Below are 11,849 nucleotides of genomic sequence, written 5' to 3'. Positions count from 1 at the left end.
TTTATTTTGTCCTATTTCTTTGTATTGTTCATTTAAAAACCAAATAAACTGGGGCAACTAGGTGGCACAGTGGATAGAGCACTGGCCCTGGATTCAGGAGGACCTGAGTTCAAATCCAGCCTCAGACAGTTGACACTTAGTAGCTGTGTGACCCTGGGCAAGTCACTTAACCCCAATTGCCTCACCAAAACAAACCAAAAAACAAATAAACAACAACAACAAAAAAACCCCTTCTTATCTTTCCTTGATATTCTCTTGAATTCTATATTCATGTGAGTATAGCTTTTCCTTTGTCCTTTATCTTTTGCTTTCCTTCTCTCTTCAGCTATTTGTAAAGTCTCATCAGACAGACATTTTGCTTTCTTGCTCTTCTTTTTCTTTGAGATATTTTTTTTGTCATTGCTTCCTGTACAATATTGTAAATCTCTGTCCATAGTTATGCATGCATTATATCTACCAGATCCAATCCCTTAAATCTGTTCATCAACTCTACTTCATATTCACAAAGGATGTTATTTAGGTCAGCCTATACAGTCTGATGGTTTTCCTGCTTTCTTCAATTTAAACCTGAATTTTGCAATAAGAAGCTATGTTCTTATCTGTAGTCAGCTCCAGGTCTTATTTTAATGGACTGTATAGAGCTTCTCCTCCTTTGGCTGAAAATATATAATAAATCTGATTTCTATATGGCCATTAAAGTCATTTCAAGTTATTAAATGAGGATCAAGGGAAGAAAAAGTTATTTCATATGGGGAATCGCCACTTTTTAAAATTTAACTTTGTTATATTGGACCTTGTTACAATCGGAATCATTTTGTTCTTCATCCAAATTCCAGGGTCCTTGTAGTTTTAGTACCCATAAAATTATTCCTAAAATTGAGGATAAATCTGGATATTTTATAGCATATTTGTACTTGAAAATAATTCCTGCAATATTTGGGGGTTTTTTTTTTTGGCGAGGCAATTGGGGTTAAGTGACTTGCCCAGGGTCACACAGCCAATAAGTGATAAGTGTCTGAGGCCGGATTTGAAATCAGGTCCTCCTGACTCTAGGACCAGTGCTCTATCCACTGTACCACCTAGCTGCCCCTCCTGCTATATTTGTTAAGCAAAAAAAAATCCAAAAAACAGTCTGTTGAATGGTCTCATTTTTGTGTTTAAGTCATAGGAACTATAAATATCATGTGATAAGATTGAATTTTCCAACTAGTTATTAGTATAACATGTGATAGAGATCAAATTAGAGACTTCAGCTTTACCCTGATCACCTTTTTTACAAACAAAATAGATTTCATAGTTTTGTAAACCAGAGTTTTCTAGCTGAGTTTTAAAAATGAACTCACCATATCTGTCACAAAAATATTAGAATTTAAACATCCCCTTCCCTGCCTTCCACTAACTTCTCTACACTATTTTTTTTTTTTTTGGTGTGGCAATTGGGGTTAAGTGACTTGCCCAGGGTCACACAGCTAGTAAGTGTCAAGTGTCTGAGGCCAGATTTGAACCCAGGTCCTCCTGACTCCAAGGCTTGGTGCTCTATCCACTGTGCCACCTAGCTGCCCCTTCTCTACACTTTTAAACTTTTGAGAAAATAGGATTAGAAACAATAATATTTGCCAAATGACACCTGTGATTCAACGGAACGAAGATTGTGCTATATTTTGAGAGTTAGATATGAGTTTTCATTATTATTGATTGTATCTGGAATTCAAGACTCATTAGCCACCCGATTGAACTGTTCTTCTGTTCAACTACATTGCCTCCTGACATCAATTTGTACTCTACCATTTTGCATTTGTGAATATGTCACCTATGTTATGCATAGGTTGCTTGTAAATATTTCTATTTCATGAAGAGCAGAGCTATAATTTAATTTTTTAGGTTCCCAATGCCTAGGACACCTGGCATTTCAAGCTTTGGAGCACATACTTAGTAAGCACTTGAATGAATAAATGTGATAACGTATAGAAACGTGCTTTGAAACTAGAAAAGTGTGCTCAAGGTACTAAACAACAACAAAACTTTGTTCCTGTCCTCCAAGAGTATGTATTCTTTTTTTTTTTCTTTTTAGTGAGGCAATTGGGGTTAAGTGACTTGCCCAGGGTCACACGGCTAGTAAGTGTTAAGTGTCTGAGGCCGGATTTGAACTCAGGTACTCCTGACTCCAGGGCCAGTGCTCTATCCACTGCGCCACCTCGCTACCCCAAGAGTATGTATTCTAATGAGTGGCACACTTTATTTTCTTGTGATATGGGGCCTACATCTTTGAAACGATAGGTAGGTTATATTCTGAGTTGGCTGATTATGTTTTAACTAAAGAAGACTTGCCTTTTTCTTTTACATAGAAAGCAAAATTTAAGAGGGCTATTGGAATGAGTGGCAAAAGATGATTTGGGAAACTTGGCAAATAAAATGAGGAGAAATTAAAGAGATTATTGCATCCCTGAAAAAAAAAGACACTGGAAAAGTGCTACAGAAATGAGAGTTATGACTTTTATTATGAAACAAAAAACAACTGACTTGGCAAAATAGGAGAAAAGGAGCAAATAATAATGATACTAATAAAAACTAGTAAATGATGGGCACTGTTTTATAATTAAGAATTGTAAATTTGCTCTCATAAAAGACAAATGCTTTCTAACTTCCTTTCCTTTCATTGAGTCATCAAAAGGAAGATAAAAAGGTCTGGTGGTATAATTTATATAATCTATTTATGGGTTCAATTCATGTTTTCTTCCAACCATGTTTAATATGGGCTATAATTATTAATGGAAGGCTAATAGATGTGATTATCAATTTTCTACTCACTCATTATCAATCTAAATTGTCCCAATCTCAATGGTTCATTTGTTTCCCTTTTAAATATACTCATTGCTTTTTAAAATCTTACATCTAGCTTAAAACCAAAAGAAATGGTATAGCTATTTCTATTAATTAAACTATATTTAACCTGCATAGATTATCATGTGAGATTTATTATATTTGTGAGAAATTTTAGAACTTTTGTGTTTTTTTTTTGGTGAGGCAATTGGGCTTAAGTGACTTGCCCAGGGTCACACAGCTAGCAAGTGTCAAGTGTCTGAGTCTGCATTTGAACTCATGTCCTCCTGAATCCAGGGCAGGTGCTCTATCCACTGCACCACCTAGCTGCCCCCCAATTTTAGAACTTTCTAAAGTAAAACTGAAAGAAGACATATTAGTAAGCAGAATAAGAAATACAATTCTGGATATGGCCAATAGAGGATTTTGTTTTGTCTGACTACTAGGCGTGTAGGCTATTAAGAAATGTTCATGTTTTGAATGTATTTTATTGTTATTTTATATGTAAATTTTCCTTTTAGCCAAGACTCAATTTTGTTACTTTGAACCTCATTGCTCAATTTATAATTATTGAAACAGGGTTCTTTTCAGTGGGTAGAGGAGTTGAGAGAAAAGAATGTTTTATAAATGAAAAAAGAAGTAGAGTAAAACCAGGTAGGTAGGTGGTGCAGCGGATAGAGTATTAGGCCTAAAGTCAGGTAGACTCATCTTTGAGTTCAAATCTATCCTCATATACTTAGTAGCTGCGTGACTCTAGACAAGTCATTTAATCCTCTTTGCCTGTTTCCTCATCTGTAAAATGACCTATAGAAGGAAATGGCAAACCATTCCAGTATCTTTGCCCAGAGAACACCAAATGGGGTCACAAAAAGACATGACTGAACAACAAAAGAGTAAAGCAGCCCCTTTCCCTGTGGCAGCCCCTGTCTCAGTGCTTCGGCCCCAGTCTAGCCCCGCGCTCTGGCCCCAGCCCTAACAGAAGCCCTTGTTTCCCTTCTTTCTTTGCAGACCCAGTTCCTGCTGGTGCCAATGCCATGGGCTGTAGTCCCGCCCGTTGTTATAGGTACTGTTAAAAAAAGGCCGTACTGGTGGCAGCTAGGTGGTGCAGTGGATAAAGCACTGACCCTGGATTCAGGAGTACCTGAGTTCAAATGCAGCCTCAGACACTTGACACTTACTAGCTGTATGACCCTGGGCAAGTCACTTAACCCCCATTGCCCCACAAAAAAAAAAAAAAAAAAGCCTTACCCAAGGTCCCATTTCTGCCCGGGAGTTCCTGATGCCAAGATCCAAATATTTGATCTTGGTAGAAAGAAAGCCAAAGTGGATGAATTTCCACTGTGTGGCTATATGGTGTCAGATGAATATGAGCAGCTATCATCAGAAGTTCTGGAGGTTGCTCAGATCTGTGCCAACAAGTATGGTGAAGAGTTGTGGCAAGGATGGCTTTCATATCCATGTGTGCTGGCATCCTTTTCATGCCATCCGCATCAATAAAATGTTATTATGTACTGGGGCTGATAAGCTCCAGACTGGCATGTGGGGTGCCTTTGGGAAGCCCCAGGGCACTGTAGCCCGTGTACACATTGGCCAAGTTATCATGTCAATTCGAACCAAGGTTGAGAATAAAGAACATGTGATTGAAGCTTTGTGGGGAGCCAAGTTCAAGTCTCCTGGCCGCCAGAAGATCCACCTCTCCAAGAAGTGGGGTTTCACTAAATTCAATGCTGATCAGTTTAAGGATATGATAGCTGAGAAGTGTCTCATTCCTGATGGCCGTGGGGTTAAGTGCATCATGATCCTTATTTTATAGTTGAGGAAGCTGATACATTCAGGATTTAAGCCCAGTGTCTCAAAGTCAGGAAGTGATAGAGGCTGGATTTGAACTCAGGACTTCCTGATTCTAGGTCTAACCTTTCATCCACTAGGCCACCTAGGTGTTTTTGATGGATTGTCTATGGAATTTAGAATCTCAGATACTAATTAGCTTTGTTATCTTTGGAAAGTCATTTAACCTCCACTTGCCTGAATTTCCTCATTTGTAAAATGGGTATAATTCCATCCCCTTTATCTCGATGTTATTGTTAGGATCAAATGAGATATTTTAAAGTACTTTGCAAACCTCAAAGCTCCATATAAATGTTCATAATTTTTATAAGTTATTATGTGAGGGGGCAGCTAGGTGGAGCAGTGGACAAAGCACTGGCCTTGGATTCAGGAGGACCTGAGTTCAAATTCGACCTCAAACAGTTGACATTTATTAGCTGTGTGACCCTGGGCAAGTCACTTAACCCTCATTGACCTGCCAAAACAAACAAACAAAAACAGACAAACAAATAAGCTATTAAGTGATCTCTAAGGTTAGTTCCAGCCTTGGCTTCTCCAGCAACACTCATTTTGGACTTCTTTGGCTTCTCTTGCTGTACTCATTTTGTATTTCTTTGATTTTTTTTCCACCATGCACCCATGCTGGGTACCTCCCTCTCCTTTTCATTTTTTTTTTTGTTCCCCATTAGATTGTTAGCTCTTTGAGAACAGGCACTATCTTTTGTCTCTTTTCGTACCCCCCAGGACTTTGTATAATATCTAACACATAGTAAGTAGGTGCTTAATAAATGGTTATTGATTGATTGAAAAACCTTTTGAAGAACTTTCCCATTTTGCAGATAAGGAAACTAAGGCCTATTTTGGTTAAATGATTTGTCCATAGCCACACAGCTTATACATTTCAAAGGTGAGATTTGAAGCCAGGTCTTGGTAACTCCAAGTTCAAAAATCTGTACACTATATCACACTGTCCCTTGACATGGATTATCATCATTTCCTGAAGGAAAACGAAGCCTTATAAACTATCATAGAAGGCACCCTCCATGTACATGTTAAGATCATATAAGAATCTTTGATAGATACAGCCAGAGTTAACTTGTTCAATAATCCTCTGATTATCAATATCAGGAAAACATTAGATAAGAGGTTATAGATTGCTAAAGATGTTTGTCACACTCATGGAGCATGCCCACCAGAAGGCCTGAATGGAAAATGGCATTTCCTATTTATATATCACAAGGTCTTCCAGCTTCTCCTGTTTTCTGATTACATAGTCTCAGAATATTAGAAGACTTTCAAAAAATTAAATTATTTCTTCCATTTTTGCATAGTTTAAATTCCCTCCATATTTTTTGCCCTTTCTGTGCTAGAGAGCAATTATTTATAGCAAATATTTCTTAAAAAAATTAATGGGGGGGGCAGCTAGGTGGCACAGTGGATAAAGCACCGACCCTGGATTCAGGAAGGCCTGAGTTCAAATCCGGCCTCAGACACTTGACACTTACTAGCTTTGTGACCCTGGGCAAGTCACTTAACTCTCATTGCCTCACTCCCTGCCCCCCCCCCCAAAAAAAACTGGGAAGAATATAAAGAAATCAACAAAACTGGTAAATATATTTTAAGAATGACAATATATCAAATATTGCATACCTATGAATTCCTTACCTCATTGAAGAAAATTATTAATGTGTTTCATATCCACTTAAACAATGGCAGTCTAGTAATAAAAAAAGAAAAAAAATGAAATAAATGAAAAATAGTTATTGTCTAGATTGTGATACATAGTTCAATGGGCAGTCCTTCGATGTAGTTTATCAGTATACATAGCTTGAAAGTACCTAAGGATATGTGATCAGAAATGGAGATGAGTATATTTTGTAATGAGAGTGAGGGCAAAAGGTGTGCAGTCAATGTGCTATAGTAGTACCTTTAGAATGTTGGAAGATCTGTAGAAAATTCTTCAGAACATTGGAGAATCTAGAGGATTTATGGAAATCATACAAGAGTTGTGTAGGGTTATGATGACGACAACAATGGCGATGATGATGACAGTGAAAATAACAATTTCTAATGTTTACAGCACTTTAAGGTTTTCAAAGCTCTTTAAGTGATCTTATTAGATCTTCACAACAACCCTGTGAAAGAAGTGCTATTATTATGCTCATTTTAAAGATGAAGAAAAAAAGGATGAAAGTATAAGTTACTTCCCCAGGGTCACACAGCTACTGGGTGTCTGAGCAGGATAGAAATTTGGGCCTTCCTGATTCTAAGTCTAATTCATGGATGAAATGGTGTGGATGGATTATCGTGATTTCCGTTAGAGGTAGTCTACTAGCTCAGGAGATCAGGAATTCACTGAATCAATGTTATATATGAAGGAAAAAATAGTTATTTCATGTGTTACAAAATATTAATTGATTTTTTTTCTCAAGCACCATTCAAGATAAAATAAATGGAAACTATAATTTAGGTTTTCATGAAGCCTGAAGAATATTTGATGAAATAATGAGAAAGAACTGATGGATAGATGATTTAAGGGGTTTAAGCTGCAGCAAATTTTCACTTGAGATTATGGGTCACATAGTAAAGAGTAAAGGGCACTGGACTTGGAATCAAAAGATTTAAATATGAATCCTGGTTCTGTTACTATCTCCATGACCTTGGGTGAGTCAACAACTTTTTTAGGTCTCATTTTCCTTGTTTATAAAATGAGAGGCTCATAATAAATGACCTTTAAAGATACTTTCCAGTTCTAAGTATGAGTTTTTAGGATACTCTAAAGTGAAACATCATATGACTTAGAAGTCCAACAATGCAATGGAAGAAAAGAGTAGTGGATTCATCATAAGATGATAGGCATGGGAACAATTGAGCACCTACTGTTTGTGTTTTACAATGTGCTTTACAAGTATCATATGTGATTTTCACAACAACCCTGTGATGGGATTGCTATTATTACTTTTTTTTTTTTCCTGTTGAAGCAGACAGAAGTTAAATGACTTGCCCAGGGTTACACAGCTACTGAGTGTCTGAAGTCAGATCTGAATTCAGGTCTTTCTGACTCTAGGCCCAGCCCTATAACCATTATGCTATCTAAGTGTTAATAATGCAAGGTGTTGATGCTGCAAATAGAAAGTGGCCTGTTTGAATGTTGTAGAGGGAAACCATACTTCTGGCAAGGGATGGAACAGATGACCTTTAAGGTCATCAGCTGCCTCACAAAAAAAAAAGAGAAAAAAAAAAGAAATGGGGTTATGCTTTTACATGTGTCCATTTGGTTTGTTTTACATAGCCATAGTCATAATGATGACTATTTTCCCATGTGCCCTGTAGACATATCTGAGAGCTGATGTAGCTAGCCATTAAATTTAATGACTAAGTTAAATTAGTTTCAATAAAAAGATGAAAGTAAAACTACAAATTGGAAAACCCAGGCCTGTAAAACTTCCTGACTATTGAATATTTTGAGCGGGACGTCCTGTAAAAATGTCAAAGCCCAAACTTCCAAAGCAGAAAAGCGATTGCTTTTCCTCCTAATTTCCATCGCTCTTCCAAACTTTTCCATTTTTTAAGGACATCTCTATTCTTCTAGTCTCCCATATTTATTTATTTAGTGCATCCTTAATTTGACATTCTCATTCATCCCACGTATCCAATCAGTTGCTATGTATTAAAAATCCTAACTCAAAAATGCCTCTCGATTTTGTTACCTTTTCTCCATTCATATGGTCACCATCCAAGTTCAGTCCTATTCACCTCTCTCTTGGCCCATTGCTATCATTCCCTAATCTATCCTGCATATGATAGCTAATTTATGACTTTTTTGTTGCTGGAAATGATAATTGAAATACTGTGAAAGCATGGATTACAGACCCCCTCACAATTGCACCCAGGGCCAGATGTACATGTTGTTTCTCTTCTGAAAAAGGGAAATACATTTTCCCTTTTTTTATATAACCAAAAGAGGCTATATTTCCATCAGATCTGAAATGAAGTAGATTCTCTATAGTATTCAGTAATATACTTAAACCCAAGTGCCCCACTTAGGGACTATATGGGCAAAGAATACACTGAAGTTGGTGCAACCATATTTCCTTTATATATACATGTTGCAGTCCAGACATTGAGTAAAGATGTCAGGTAAACAGCAAGTCACAGTCACAGATATGGACTCAGTCAGTAGCTGGCAAAGATGCAAATTAGAGTGATGGGAAGTTATAAAGAACAGGAGCAAAGCCCTGAAGTGAAACAAAAGAATGCTGAGACTGAAAGTAGATTTCAAGGCTTCACTGTGATGAGAGAAAGAAAAATGTGAAAGACACAGCACATCCACAGACATAATGGAATGTCGTGGATATTCTGGTATTTAGTGGAAATCAACAAAATGTTTACTTTTGCTCATGAAAATTATCATGGATATCTATTAGTAACTATCAAAGTCTTAAAAATGCTGAAATATAGGGACATCTAGGTGGTGCAGTGGATAAAGCACCGGCCTTGGATTCAGGAGGGCCTGAGTTCAAATCAGGCCTCAGACAATTGACATTTACTAGCTGTTTGTGATTCTCATTGCCCCCCCTCCCCCACAAAAAAATGCTGTAATATTACCAATTGCAAACCCAAGTTAGAGAATGTTCACACATGTGACATAATTATATCCAATCATCATTTAGTATATTTTGGCCACACAATTTTTGAGTTGAAAGGTACTTCAGTAGTCATCATCTCCTATCCATATCCAGCCAATAATCTCCACTGCAACATACTAGATAAGTAGACATGAAGCTTATAGTCTCCAAGCCACTATTTGACTACCCTTTAATGAAGGAGATAGGATCCAATGCCTCTCAGCCTAGTCCATTTTTCTTTCTTTTTTTATATAGCTGCAATTGATAAGATTTTCAATCCTAAACTTGTCTCATTGTACCTTTTATCAAATGTTTCTTATTCTTGCTTCTGGTGACATATAGAACAAAAATTTGAAATTATCTATTATGCCTCCCACAAATTATTTCTTCTCCAGGCTAAAGATTCCTTCTGCCTATCTAAATTATCCCCACCTTTCTAAATATAGCATGGATTCACAGTTCTTCATCAAGGAGCTCATTTCATACAGGATCATCACCATGAAAATAACGGGTAAATACAAGATATATACCTAGCAAATGGATTGTAATCTCTGAGGGGAGAGTTGGGGAGGGGGCAGTAAAAGTTACTGAATAAGGCATGATTTGAGCTATGCCTTGAAGGAAACCAGGGGAAATGAGAGTTGAAATGAAGTGGACAAAACATTGCAATAATGGGGGACAGCAGTGTAAAGGCTTAAGGGATGGAAGAGGGAGTGTTACAAAAAGGAGTATCTTGGGAAGTAGGTCAGTGTGGTCAGATCATTGATTGTGTGGAGGGGCATAAAGTACAAGAACCTGCAAAGGTAGGAAGGAGCCAGGGGGTGAGAAATCATAAATACCAAACAGAAGATTTTATATTTAATCCTGGAAGTAATAGGTAAAACTCTCAGATGGATTCACAAGATAATTCTACCAAGGTTATAAAGAAAAAGTTAAGTCCTATATGGGTAATTCTGCTCTATCTCAACATATGTATTCCCCAAAAGAACTCCACTATGCAAAATTATAAAATAAAAATTATAGCATTTATGGGGAAAATAAGGTTATGAGCACAACACTTTAAACCTTTGTCAATAGCACATTTTTTAAAAGTTAGGGCTATAATAAAAAGGTGGTATAGTTTTATATGTTTTAATAGTTGGGAAGTAACTACTATTATAGTGGCCATTCAATTAATATGGCACTTTACTTTGACAAAGAACTGAAGTTTGCTTGTATTAGTTTAAGGGTGGCAGCTTGTGAGGTACTATGAAGTGTAGTTTTCAGCATTCTCACTGTTTCAGAAGGAATCATGAATGAGCAAGCTTGAATTTTGTATTATACTCAAAATTTCCCCATATATATTAATTCTGTCGTAACAAATTCCAATTTTCAAAATACATGTTATAAAACAAATGCCTATGTTACAGAATGCATCAATTGTTCAAAAATAAAAGAAAGATGGCTTGCAACCCACTGTGTAATTTAAGATTCTAAATGTGGATTCTAATGTGTTCCCCCAGTATGGGGAAAACTGACTAAAAATCACTGATAAAACGAGTTTAGGTTTTTAACGGTTTATTGGAAAATAGAAAGAAAAGGATTGAGAACAGAATTCTAACAGCCTAGCATTCCTATCTTTCCTCAAATTTCCTGTGAAGTCCTCTGCCGCCACCACCATCAAGTCCAGAAGCCAAAAAGGCCCGCGCTCTCTGCGCAGGCTCCCTTTCCTCCTTCCTGTCTCCTCCCAGACCATAGGAGGCTCCTCCAGTTGATTGGCTGGTAGACTTGATAGACAGCACCCATGAGCAAACGTCATTTCCTGACGCCAAGGAAAAGCCACAATGCCTCTGAGGCATTTTCCTCATGGTGGAGCTCTCCACAGCAAGTCTCCAGTAGGTGGCATCATTCCAATCATTACACCACCCACGGCAGATGGGGGCACAGTGAGTAAAGTGCTAGACTTGACGTCAGGAAGACTCATGTTCCTGGGTTAAAATTTGGCTTCAGAAATTTACTAGCTGTGTGACCCTGGGCAAGTCATTTAACCTCTTTGCCTTAGTTCCTCATCTATAAAATGAATTGGAGAAGGAAATGGCAAATCAATCTACTGTGTTTGCCAAGAAAACCCCAAGGGGTCATAAAGAGTTGAACATGACTGAAATAACTGAACACAGGCTACCCAAATCCTGTCAGACAAATATGGTATTAATCTCTAAAGCTGAGAATGAAAATTATAAACAGATATCAATCATGAATATCAATGTAAAATAAGTGAAATATTCACATTAAACTATAGTAGTATATAAAAGTGTCCATCATGACCAACCAGGATTTATAAATGAAATGTAAGAATAGTTAAATGCTAGGAAAATATGACTGTAATAAATCTTGAGGAAAAATGAAGACTATATAGTTACATCATTAAATACAGAGGAAATATTCAATAAAACAAAACATTCATTTGTATTTTAAAATATATAGATAGAAAGAACTTTTGATAAAACTATAAAACACGAATTTGAAGCTATGAGTTAATATTGGCTAAAATGGAAATATTTCCACTAAACATAAAACACATCAAAACGAGTGTTC

At 37.0% G+C, this 11,849-nt stretch overlaps 1 pseudogene; it reads left to right on the top strand.

The window, feature by feature from the left end:
* Positions 1 to 3,854: 3,854 nt before the first annotated feature.
* LOC122755194 lies at positions 3,855 to 9,870 on the top strand (annotated as a pseudogene).
* The last annotated feature ends 1,979 nt before the right edge of the window (positions 9,871 to 11,849 follow it).

The sequence above is a fragment of the Dromiciops gliroides genome, chromosome 4 (assembly GCF_019393635.1).
Source record: "Dromiciops gliroides isolate mDroGli1 chromosome 4, mDroGli1.pri, whole genome shotgun sequence".
Lineage (NCBI taxonomy): Eukaryota > Metazoa > Chordata > Mammalia > Microbiotheria > Microbiotheriidae > Dromiciops > Dromiciops gliroides.
This window is presented reverse-complemented; position numbering and strand designations above follow the sequence as displayed.